The 13,555-nt window shown below is 41.0% G+C and overlaps 1 pseudogene; it reads left to right on the forward strand.

The window, feature by feature from the left end:
- The first annotated feature begins 10,158 nt into the window (after positions 1 to 10,158).
- Positions 10,159 to 12,668, forward strand: LOC103303432 (zinc finger BED domain-containing protein 5-like; annotated as a pseudogene).
- The last annotated feature ends 887 nt before the right edge of the window (positions 12,669 to 13,555 follow it).

Raw genomic sequence — 13,555 nt, forward strand, 5'->3', positions numbered from 1 at the left:
ACACATATTGTCCCCTTCACGGGGAGTTCAGCTGGGAGTTTGACTGCTTGCTATGACTGTGCTGACCACAAGGGGGCAGTGCAGAACATGACGGGCGTTGTCCACGAGGCACTGGCAGTGGGAGGCAGTGGAGTGCTCCTGGCCTCAATGGGCTTCCAGGACCACAGAGGCCAGTTGGGCTCACAGTGGATTTGTGCAGAAGCCAGTCTGCCTCTGCCGAGGCTGGCTGGGAGAGAACGTGTTTAGAACTGACGTTTAGCTGTGCGACCCAGAGGCCCATGCTGCGCCCCAGCCCATGGTGTCTTGTTGCACTTACCACATCTCTGCATGGGGACTCAAGGGCCGTGACTCAGGCAGAGGGATGAAAGTGGAGGCCCAGGGACCCAGGTGCTGCCCAGGGCCCAGAGGTCAGTTGGACCTGCCCTTCCACGCCAGACGTTCATGCTTTGATCGCCAGCCAGGCCTAGGGACCATACCCATGCATGAATTTTGTGCACCGGGCCTCTAGTGTGTGTGTGTGTGTGTGTGTGTGTGTGTGTGTGTGTGTGTGTGTGTGTATCAGTTTCTATGTAAAATTTCTATTGCACAGTCAGTATACTTTGATATATTGCCTTCTCTCTCTCTCTCTCTCTCTCTCTCTCTCTCTCTCTCTCTCTCTCTCTCAGAGCTTGGCTTGCTTGGGTTGGGGAAAGGCATAAAAGAAAACATAAGAGGAGAGGTGGAATTTGCTTTCAAGAACATTCTTTCAGCTAGTGTTTCTCCAAAGCTTATCTCTTGCCTGTGGAAACCACACTCAGGTTTACTTTCTCTGAACCTGTAGTTCAATCAATACTGTTTTACAACTGATAAAGCCACTCAGAACCATTCCTACAGCAGTTATCTGGGAGTTATAAATTCATTATAACCCTAAAGCAAAATAGCAAGAGCAAGTATACTGTTTTATGGCCAACCAGTTTATCTAATTGAGGAAGCTTGAACATATAGTTCAACAACAAATGTGAATGCCAGCCAGCACATTCTCACAGTATGATTAGATCTGAGCTGGGATTAGTGGTGGTGCTACAACATGCACTGGTTTTCATATTCTTCTTTTCCAATTATCAAGTGGGCATGGGGTATTTGAGCTGGAGAAAAATCTTATTTAGCTGTAAGAAAGTTTACCTCCATTTGCTTTAATTTTCCCACCAACATAAAAGTGATGATAACTTCCCCTCAAGAAAAAATTAGGAAATTCTCTGACAACTCCATATTGAGTTTCACAAGCTACATCCATTGCATGGTTTGGTGGGGCAGAATAAGACCATAAATACACAAAGCTCAGTTTCCATGTGCTGGGCCCCAGCTGGGAAATGGTCTTTCCCCCTAAAACTGGTTTGTGGGATTAAATTATAGACAATGACAGAGTAGGAGAGGAAAAGGTAAGCAATATGGACAATTCTCTTTATCTTGTCTGAGTTCCAGTTCAATGGTATTTTGTAAAACTATCTTTGTATATTCTAAAATTCTCAATTGTATTCTGAACACTCTAAATTCCCTGCTGCCTTTCAGATACTATTACAAAGAAGCTTGTTTGGGGAAGAAAGTTACTCTCAGGGTAGGAAAAGGCAAACAACTTTATTTCAAGTATCAGAAATTGCATTCTAAGTCAAAGAACAAAGGAGGCTGATTTCTTCCTGAACTACTGTGTATGCACCAATTAAAACTAAGCTGGAAGAAGCTTTTCATTTGGAGCACTGTTACATAGAAATATTTATTTATCAAAGCATGTTAAAGCACCTGACTGATTTTTCCAGACCGGCTGTAATGTATGGTGTGTTACAGAGAAAGTCAAAGCAATATGGCCATCCCTGAGGAGAGGGCTATAAGCCGAGGAGCTGTTTGCTTCTTCAAAGCTGGCATTGAGATAATGCTGCAAAGAGGCTCTCAATAGGAGTGGAGTGGAGAAACATGGGGTATCTCCAATGGGGAACTACTTAAGCTAGAAAAGTGTTATGTGTTGTGAAAATGTGCTTGGACGGTTGAGAATCAAGGCTTAGGACACTGAGAACAGCTATCAGTCAGTTTAGAAACTGAATGAAGAAATCTATTCTCTTTGAGTCCATCTTGACCAGTCAGCTACCACAAATGAATAGCCCATTGTCTCTGCAGGGCCCTAGGCATGTTGGGAGGTTGAAAAGCAATAGAGAGACTCACTGAAGCTTCTCTCTGGGCTATGGGAACCACTCATCATACAATAATCACGTCCTTGAATTGCTCTCCCTGGTGTGTAGCTCTCATCTACATCCTGAGCTCCCTGGTGGCTGAGCACCTCCTGGAGACAGCTCCTGCCCTGGGAAGAAAGTGACCTCCTTTAAAGGGTTTGGGTGGGACCCTTCCTGATGTTAAAAGGACAAGTGGTGTTTAATATTTTATGTTGTAATAATTTAAAAGCAATTTAAGATTTTATGTAGATTAAAGGGATTCTTTATCCTCCCTTTTGTAGAGAACATGAACAGGAAAAACCTCAGCTATCTGCAGGAAGTCCATAGGATACCTGAGTAGCTGGAATGGAAAATGAGAGTTTGACTAGAGAAAGAGCTCCTCAAAAGATCAAGGCTTTGTGAAAATATCCTGCTTCCCACCCCTAGAAGAGGATCAGGGTGGGTTGAAGGGTCAGGAGAAAGAAAGATCATCAAAGAAGAAAGTCAACTGAAAACTTTTGAAAAAGGGTGGACCATCCCATGGTTTTCACTGAGTCCGTGTCATGAGAGCAGACTCCCAAGGTCTCATTTCCTGTTTCTCCTACACTTTTTCTCATGAGAATCCAGTCTCAGACTCTGGGCCTGTTACAGTTTCTGACATTCAAGAGGACTGGGCTATCCACTGAGAATAAGGTGCAGGGAAAAGACAGCTTCACTGCAATCAAATCATTAAACCAAAAAGACTAACATCGGCCTTTAATTAAACTCTAAGGCTAGCTAATATTCATTTCCTAAAATGTCCTATGCAGACCAGAGAAAGACTGTAAAATGTGAATGCCAGTCAGGTTTACTAGCATTACATTAGAAGTTCAATTTGGTACAATTTTTAATCCCAGATTATTATCATTAAAAAGCAAACAGACAAAAACATACCAAATCTGAATCTCAAAAAAGAGAAAGCTAGGATAACATTGGAGGAAGTCACCTTCTTTAGGAAATTTTGAGGAGAAAATAATCGATGCTTATCTATCAGGGGTACTTTGGTCTCATTTTCCACAGAGGAGATGGAGGTGAAGTGAACAGTCTCACAGGACCTAGCATTCTTTCTCCCTTTTCAGAATCCACTTCCTTTTTCCATCGGGGCTATAGAAAATGGGATACAACTGGGTCACTTGCCTCAGACCCAAAGATTTGTCAAAAGATCAATGCAGTGAGATTTCATAGTTAGCAAGAGACTGGTTTTCCCACTGAAAATGGGGAGGAGGGTGAGAGACATCTGTGCCTCTCTGATTTCCTCTCAACTTTAGATAGGGAGACCCAGCATATCAGATAGGAGATGAGAGAAAAACTTAGAAAAATGACCAAGTAGCCTTAAATTAGTTTAGACTGTTTTTTGGAGTTTTTGTTGTGAGTTTGCTTTTTGGTTTTGTTTATATTTAAGATAAAATAAAAAGACAGTGAAAATTGTGCCTGAGTGAGCTCCTTGTCACAAGCCCTAAATTTCTCCCCCAGTTAGGCTGTTGTAAGATTTCTCATCAGGACACAGATGACATGACAAGTCACCTCTCCATCTGATCACATTTTCTAAATGGAAACTATTGTTATAATCTGCATTAGAAGGCCCAGAGGAAACGTTGCACCTCCATGAAAATGGTGCTCAATGTAATGGGAAGCCATCTGTATATTTCAACCTGGACCATGGCCTATACATGCAGCTACACACTCAGCGACCTTTTGAAAATAACAACAGCCATCCTTCCTTCCAGCTGCAGGCTCAGGGCAAGGGCTCTCTTTAAAAAAAAAAAAAAAAAAAAAATTGTGCTTCACTAGTAGGAGGCACCAAGAGCCAAACTCCCACACACTTGCTCCCAACTTCACGCCCAGTCTGATGGTGACAGCTTGAAAGAGGGAAAGCAGGCTCACTGTTGTTAGAGCATCAGAAATCAGGGCAGCCATGGGTGGGGCCACAGCCATTAAGGCTGCAGGAACACAGTTGACTGGCTATGTCTATTTTCCTGTCCTTTCCACAGAGCAGAATCAGATCTTCTAGGAGGCTGTGGTTGGAGTTGGATGTTTCAACCCCACTCAGAGGGACCTCACTGTACACATGGCTCCTCCCTGGGTGTTGAGTCCTGCCATTCTGTGCTGCTAAGTGGTAGGGTATAGTTTTTAGTAGGGAAGAAATAGCGTCCTATATCGTACAGCCCAGGTTTGCTGCTAAACCTGAGTGTCAAGGACCAATAAGGCTTCCCTTCACAAACATGAGTTCCACCAGAGGTGCCCAAGCTCTGGTTCTACCCGCAGTGTCACAACAGCCTGCACAGACACCCCAGCCAGCCCACCTGCCTCCTGACAGACCCAGTGAGGAGACATAAGTTCCCAGTGCCAGACTTCAGACGGCCTTCCTGACCCCTGCAGGGTCACTCTCAGGGGTCACTCCAGCCCTATCCTTGGGAAAAACCTCTGGAAGTCAGGAATCTCCAGCTGTTTCCACAAAGCCTCTAGCTCATCATCCCATTCTGCACAGGCCCTCTCCTGGGGATTATGTTAAAAATTAAATTAAATTTTATAAAATCAGATTATACCCCTATTTTCACTGTGTACTGTGGAGGTACATAACTTAGACTTAGTCACATATGGTATTTTTGTTCTTTGTATAATAATTTGAGAATCAAGCACACAGTTTACATTATAACCTCAATTGTAATGTAAATAAATATTATATACTATATATATGTATATGTATGTATATACTAGAAACCCAGTGCACGAAATTCGTGCATGGGGTGGGGGTGTTCCTCAGCCTGGATTGCACTCTCTCCAATCTGGGATCCCTCTCGCAATCCAGGACCACTGGTTCCTAACCGCTCGCCTGCCTGCCTGCCTGATCACCTCCCAACTGCCCCCCCTGCTGGCCTGCCTGGCCACCCCCCAACTGCCCCCCTGCCAGCCTGGTCACCTCCCAACTGCCCCCCCTGCTGGCCTGCCTGGCCACCCCCCAACTGCCCCCCTGCCAGCCTGGCCACCCCCCAACTGCCCCCCCGCTGGCCTGGCCGCCCCCTAACTGTCCAGAAGGAAGTCGGACAACTGGAAGATGTCCGGTCACCTGGTCTAATTAGCATATTACCCTTTTATTAATATAGAAATGTAATATAAATTAAACTTACATCATTTCAACTTGCAATGCCTTTCCCATAATCATAACCAGTCATTAGTTTCAGGAATACAGTTTTGACCTGAGGGAGAAGGGGTTCAAGGTCAAAGAACTTTGTGCAAGCTCCCTGCTCCTTACTGGCTAAATTTCTTAGGGAAGTTTCTCTGCTTTCTCCTGTTAACTTGGCTAACAGCAATAACTACCTCACTTGCTTCTTTTAATGGTCAACTGTGAAAATAAAAATAAAATAACTTTATAAATGCTTTACAAATGTCAGATACAAATATAAATATCTGCTTGAAGCATCAGTAATGATCACATCCATGCAAGCTGATTTATTGCTACATTTTTTTCTAATTTCTAATGGAAAAACATATACTTTTCCCAGAAGTTGTTGAAAATAGATGGTGTGCTAATTTGATAAGGGTGCCATAACAAGCACCAGTGAGTGGGGACCAGGCTGGCAAAGAAGGACTAGACAACAGAAATTTATTTTGTCACAGTTCTGGAGGCTGGAAGTTTGAGATCATTGTTGGTTTCTTCTGCAGCTTCTCACCTTAACTCATAGGTGGCCATCTTCTTCCTCTACTTTCACATGCTCTTTGCTTTGTGCATACTCATGTCCTAATGTCCTCTTCTTATATAAAAATAAATTGGGTTGGATTAGGGCTCATCCCAATGACCTCATTTTAACTTAATTGCCTCTTTAAAGACCCTGTCTCCAAATACAGTCACATTCTGAGCTACTGGGGGTTAGAAATTCAACATGTGAGTTTAGAGGGGACACCATTCACCCCATAACAATGGATGGGACAGAAACTTCACTCATTAATTTGAACTCGTTCGTTAATTATTTTCACTTTCAATTTTAATAACTAAGTCCATTTAAAAATGGTCTGATACTAGTGCATCTGGAAACTTTGAGCTGGCCTAATTATTCTACAGCATGGTTTATTGCCACTTATACCAAACCTTAGTACCTTTGGCTTTGCAGAAGAACAAAATAATCCCAGAGTCCCCAGCACACCTGAGCCCCTGACACAGAGGAGGCCTGTTATTCCAGCTCTGCCAGGGGAGTATCAGACTGTCCAGGTTGGCAGGCTTTCATGGGACTTCTTTCCTCCAAAGCTTTTCAAAGTTTGCTTTACTTTACTCGCATTGGTCAATTCAGCAAGGGAAAGCTGACTTCCTGAAGGCTCCTCACTAATGTGTCATAATAGCTCAAGAAAGCTTTTCTTCACACTCACAGGACTCTGTCCCCACTCTCCAAGGATCAGATAAAATTAATAGAGAGAAACCATACCTTTACTCAATGATGTGTACCAAAATCACTATTTTCCTGCATAATAATTTGACAAAAATATTCTAACATGCATGCTCATATATCACCATAAAGGATTTTATAAAAGATTCCTTTCAATCAAGGTGGGTCTAATATTTAATAGAAAGAGATCTATCATTTTGTGTCCATTATGCAATAAACATTCTGTTTTCAAATAAGCATAATCTTGTACCTTTAAGCTCAAAACTTAAAAAGTGCTTTCATATTCAACATCACATTTTAAAAATATCACCATGATTTCTCTAGATATAAGTGGCATTCAAAAATGTTTATTCCTTAAAATAAAAAAGCTGTGTCCTGAAACAACAAGAGAAAAAATACGTAAATTGTGCCTGATAAAAAAAAAATGTGCCTGATAAAAATTAAAAGCTTCTGAATTTCAAAAGACACCCACAGAATGAAAGAAAATATTAACTAAATTATATATTTACTAGGGGATTTATAGGACTTGTACATAGAAAATATAAAGAACACATTAGCTCAATAATAAAAAGATAAATAATCTAACATTAAAATGGGCAAAGTATTTCAATAAAGATTTTTCCAGAGATATACCAAATGGTTGATAAACACATAAAATATGTTCACCATTAGCCAGAAGGAAAATGCAAACCAAAACCACCATGACATTTAACTTCCCATTCAGTAGGATGGTTGTAATCAGGATGACAGACAATAATAAGTGTTGGCAAGGATGTGAAGAAATTAGAACCCTTGTACATTGCTGGAAGGAATGTAAAATAGTGCATCTATTTGTGAGGTTTTTTTGTTTGTTTGTTTTTTAATATATTTTTATTGATTTCAGAGGGGAAGGGAAAGAGAGGGAGAGAGAGATAGAAACATCAATGATGAGAGAGAATCATTGACCAGCTGCCTCCTGCATGCCCCTACTGGGAATTGAGCCCACAACCTGAGCATGTGCCCTTCACCAGAATCAAACCCAGGACCCTTCAACCCACAGGCTGATGCTCTATCCACTGAGCCAAACTAGCTAGGGAAAATAGTGCATCTATTTGAAAAGCAGCCTGGAAATTTCTCAAAACATTACCTATAGAGTTAACATATGACCCAACAGGACAAATATCTTCATACAAAAACTTGTACACGAATGTTTATGGCAGCATTATTCATAATAGCCAAAGAGTGGAAACAGTCTAAATGTCCATCAACTAATGAATGGATAAGTAAAATGTGGTATATTCAATATAGTGGAATATTATTTGACCATAAAAAGTCAGAAAGTTCTGATATACACAATACAACATGGATAAATCTTGAAAATATTATGCTGAGTGAAAGAAATCAATCACAAAAGATTCATTTGTATTATTCTATTTAGATGAAATGTCTATAATAAGCAAATATATGGAGATAGAAAGTAGATTAGTGGTTGTCAAGGGTGGGGGTAGATGGACGAAAACAAAAGCGAATGCCAATGGGTACAGGAACTTTGGGGAAGTGATGAATATGTTCTAAAATAAACTGTGATGATTGTTATAGTATATTCACAACTCCATGAGTATACTAAGAACAATTGAATAGTACACTTTAAATAGGTGAAGTGTAGGACATGTGAGTTATATCTCAATAAAGCTGTTATTAAATAAAAGAAAAGCTGTGTCCTACCACACAACATAACGTTAATTTAACATGTCACTGTACCTATTTCCACAGTCTTTTTTTTAAATATTTTTATTGATTTCAGAGAGGGAGAGAAAAAGGAAGATAGAAAAATCAATGATGAGAGAGAATCATTGATTGACTGCCTCCTGCATGCCCCACTTTGGCGATTAAGCCCGCAACCCAGGCATGTGACCTGACCGGGAATCAAACCGTGACCTCCTGATTCACAGGTTGACGCTCAACCACTGAGCCGTGCTGGCCGGGCTATTCCCACAGTCTTTACAAAATATTGACAATATATAATTTAGTACTGCCCATGAGAAAAAAATGATTAATAATGCTTTAGTAAATTAACTGGAAATATGGTACACCTTCAGAAAATCTATGGCAGGAACCATACAAGAAAAAACTACTAGAATATCAAGTGTAATTCAGAATTCACTCTATTCCTTAAGAGCGATAGGTGTGGGCACACCCCAAGGGAAATGTCAATGGTAAATACAGAGAGAAACATTACAGGCCTTGTGGGCTGGGAGGACTTTCCTCCTGAGAATGTGGTTATAGACTGAAAAAATGAAATTTTGATGCAAGTGTTGCTGAGCAAAATTTTCTGGCACAGTAGATGCTCCATAAGATTGTTTGGATGAATGAATGAATAAAAAGCTTATGTATTTTTCTCAATCCCTCATTGCCTTAGCTTTTATCATGAAATATGGGACAGAGACATTTGGAATATGGGTTTATTGCATGATGTTTAGTTGTGTGATAGTATTTTCCATCTTGTCCCTACCCAAAATAGACTTTTTAACTCAAAACAAGAGGCTATTACTAAATACACAGTGGCCATTAAACTCAGTTCATAAACTAAAGTGTGTAACAAACCACTTTATTATTCTGTGAGTGAGCTGACTTCGATTGGAAGTCCTCATTCTAGAATGATGGGAATGTACTGCACCAACTCGGGTTCTCCCCATAATTTCACAGGAGAGTTGAGAGATTGCCAAGGGATGCTTAGCATCTTGGTTCATCCACGCCAAGTTCTGCTGAGACATTCCCCTTGCCATTTTGGTCACTGGTCCAGACAAGTCCCATCAGTCTGCCCTAATCATGACCCCCTCACATCTGGCCACACCCACACCACCATCAGGTGCACAGAAAATGTTCCCTGGCTCCGGAGCAGATACTCCTCACAGGACTCTTCAGCCAGTCTTTCTGGTTATATCAGGCAGACCTCTCTTTTGTTCCCACCCAACTCTTGGAACTCATAGGTTCTTTTCCAGGACTTCCTTTGTAATCTTCCAGCTTCCACCATCAGCAGCCCAGGGATGAGAGTCAGAATAAGAATCCACCAATATGGAGACTCAGTTCTCCCACAGTCATCCATTTCCCCAAACTCAAGAAGTCCAGGCTGGGCCTATTGTTAACCTTACTCCTGAGTCCAGGTATTTTAAATTTAAGATCCAAGAATTCAAATAGTTTATCTTTGTTCTGTTGTATCTTCCCTTCTCTGAGGAAATGAAAGCAGAGTGGGTCAGGTGCCTAGTGATGGAAGGGTAGGAGTAACTGAAAATGCCAACCAAAACACTCTACTGCAGCGGTTCTCACCCTGTGGGTTGCGACCCCTTTGGGGCTGGAACGACCCTTTCACAGGGGTCGCCTAAGACCATCGGAAAACACATATTTCTGATGGTCTTAGGAACCGAGACACCACTCCTCTATCCGTCTCCAGGCGGGTCCGCCCACATGCAGATATGCCCATATACGAGTACCCGGTGTGATGACATCATCACGCCAACCCCATCACATACACCCTGTACAAATACAGGTGCATGTGACAGGGTTGGCGCCATAATGTACTTATGCGGACCAGTCACACATGTGTAGAGAGCAGCTACTGTGTAGAGAGCAGCTACTGTGTAGAAAGCAGCTACTGTGTTGAAAGCAGCTACTCTGTTAAAAGCAGCTACTGTGTTGAAAGCAGCAGTATTGGAGGTAAAATGACACTTCATGAATTATAATTACTGGGTAAATGTAAAATCATGTACTGTAAAATCATCAACTACTGCAAAAAAAGAAAAATTAAAAAATTTAAAAAAATCTGTACCATAGGAACTTAATCTGGATACTGATCGGTTTTTTTATATTCAGTTGTGGTTGATGTGAATACTGCCCCCTTGTGATAGTAACAGGTATGTAAAAAACAACACAAAGAATGGTAAATCACAGGAAACTTTAATGAACTGTATTGACTGAACTATGCCATGTATCATCTTTTGTATTATTAAAGCTATTGTTATATATTCTTTTCATTAGCAAACCATCCCATGACAATGGATCGTGTAGAGAAGAACATTAAGGAAAGAAAATATAGTGAGGATTTTTTACAGTATGGTTTTACCTCAATAATTACAGCAGGAATTGAGAAACCACAATGTGTTATTTGTTGTGAAGTTCTATCAGCCAAATCTATGAAGCCGAACAAACTAAAATGCCATTTTGATAGTAAGCATCTGCGCTTTGCCAGCAAGGATACCAACTATTTTAGAAGCAAAGCTGATGGACTCAAGAAAGCCAGACTTGACACTGGTGGCAAGTGCCACAAACAAAATGTAGCAGCCATTGAAGCTTCATATTTGGTGGCACTCAGAATCGCCAGAGCTATAAAACCTCACACCATTGTTGAGGATTTACTGTTGCCAGCGGCCAAAGACATTGTTCGAGTTACGATCAGAGACGAATTTGTTATGAAATTGAGTGCAATTTTCTTATCTAATGACACTGTCCGCAGAAGAATAGATGACATGTCTGCTGATATTCTTGATCAGGTGATCCAGGAAATTATATTTGCTCCACTTCCAATATTTAGTATCCAGTTTGATGTATCTACAGTCATTGCAAACTGTTCACAGTTACTGGTTTACGTGAGGTATATTAATGATGGCGACTTTAAAGATGAGTTTCTTTTTTACAAATCTCTTGAAACGACAACTACTGCACGTGATGTATTTGACACAGTTGGTTCATTTCTGAAAGAGCATAAGATCTCTTGGGAAAAGGTTTGTGGTGTTTGCACAGATGGTGCTCCAGCTATGCTAGGATGTCGATCTGGATTTCAACGTTTGGTACTGAATGAGTCACCAAAAGTCATCGGAACTCACTGTATGATTAATTGGCAAATATTAGCAATGAAGACGCTGCCACAAGAGTTACAAAAGTAATGAAAAGCGTCATAAGTTCTGTCAATTTTGTAAAGGTGAGCACTTTAAACAGTTGACTGTTTTCACAACTATGCAACGAGTTGGATGCGCCGAACAATGCTCTGCTATTTCACACTGAAGTGAGATGGTTGTAGAGAGGAAAAGTTTTAAAATGTGTTTTTGAGCTTCATGATGAACTCAAAACGTTTTTTAATCGGAAAGCAAGACCGCAGTTCGAAGCACTTTTCAGCGATAAAAGTGAACTGCAGAAAATAGCTTACTTGGTTGACATCTTTGCCATCTTGAATGAGTTAAATTTATCACTGCAAGGACCAAATGCAACATGCCTCAATTTGTCTGAAAAGATCCGATCATTGCAAATGAAACTTCAGCTTTAGCAAAAAGAATTGGATGAGCCGAAACCGGTTTGGCTCATTGGATAGAGCATCGGTCTGCGGACTGGAAGGTCCCAGGTTCAATTCCAGTCAAGGGCATGTATGTTGGTTGTGGGCACATCCCCTGTAGGGGGTGTGCAGGAGGCAGCTGGTCAATGTTTCTCTCTCATCGATGTTTCTGGCTCTCTATCCCTCTCCCTTCCTCTCTGTAAAAAATCAATAAAATATATTAAAATAAAATAAAAAGAATTGGATGAAAATAAAATTTACATCTTGTCTACCTTATCTGCTTTCTTTGAGGAACATGACATTGAACCAGACAAAAGGATCACGATGATAATTTCTGTGAAAGAACACTTGCACATGCTTGCAGACGAAATTTCATCGTACTTTCCAAATCTACCTGACACCCCATTTGCACTTGCCAGAAGCCCATTCACAGTCAAAGTTGAAGATGTTCCTGAGACAGCACAAGAGGAGTTCATTGACCTTATTAACAGTGATGCAGCGAGAACTGATTTCTCTACAATGCCAGTTACAAAGTTCTGGGTCAAGTGTTTGCAGTCATATCCTGTTCTGTCTGAAACTGTGTTGTGCCTTCTTCTTCCATTTCCAACAACATATCTTCGTGAAACAGGGTTTTCCAACTTGTTGGTTATCAAGTCCTAATACAGTAGTAGACTTGTTGTGGAAGAGGATCTTCATTGTGCTCTTGCAAAGACTTCCCCAAGAATTTCTGATCTGGTGAGAAAGAAGCAATCTCAACCTTCGCACTGACGTTGGCTTTTTACACATACTGTCACAAAATGTAGCAATGTAGTTTACTGTTGTTATATTAAGACTGTTACCCATGCTTCAAGACAAAATTTCATTTATTTGTAATTAGAAATAAATATTTCACAATATGTAATTACATATTGTTTTTGTGATTAATCACTATGCTTTAATTATGTTCAATTTGTAACAATGAAAATACATCCTGCATATCAGATATTTACATTACGATTCATAACAGTAGCAAAATTACAGTTATGAAGTAGCAACGAAAATAATTTTATGGTTGGGGGTCATCACAACATGAGGAACTGTATTAAAGGGTCGTGGCATTAGGAAGATTGAGAACCACTGCTCTACTGGCTCATGTTCTGGTGATTCTACCAGATAATTTTGCAAAAGTAAGAAGTGTGGTGTGAGCCTCTGCACAGAGTAGCGGGGGACCTGCTACTGTTATACACTTGAAGCCACAACCCCCAGCTCTGGGCACAGCCTGGGTTGTGCTAAATATGAGATGAAATGGGGCAGGGAGGAAAATTAGCAAGTCTTTCTCAAAGATGGAAGGTGAAATTATGTCAAGCTTTTGTTTTCATACCTTCTACCTTGACCCTTTCTTGGGGTGTCAGAGCTGTTGTCCAGACAGCAGAATTCAGTCCCAGGAGACAAGAGAGGGGACGACTCTGCTTCACTCTTCATGGTCAGACTAGATCTGGTGGCCATCACCTTCAGAGGTCTCCCCTGGAGACACCCTAGGGAAGAAGGGAGCTAAAAACTGTCCCATGTATGATCAGCTGAGCACACCAAGTACATATAAGATGGAGAAAGGATGCCTGTGGAAAGGCTTGGACCAAAAGGCAATGACTTAAAATACTAAAGGCTGTGGAAGAACC

This window comes from Eptesicus fuscus, chromosome 9, assembly GCF_027574615.1.
Source record: "Eptesicus fuscus isolate TK198812 chromosome 9, DD_ASM_mEF_20220401, whole genome shotgun sequence".
In the NCBI taxonomy this organism is placed as follows: domain Eukaryota; kingdom Metazoa; phylum Chordata; class Mammalia; order Chiroptera; family Vespertilionidae; genus Eptesicus; species Eptesicus fuscus.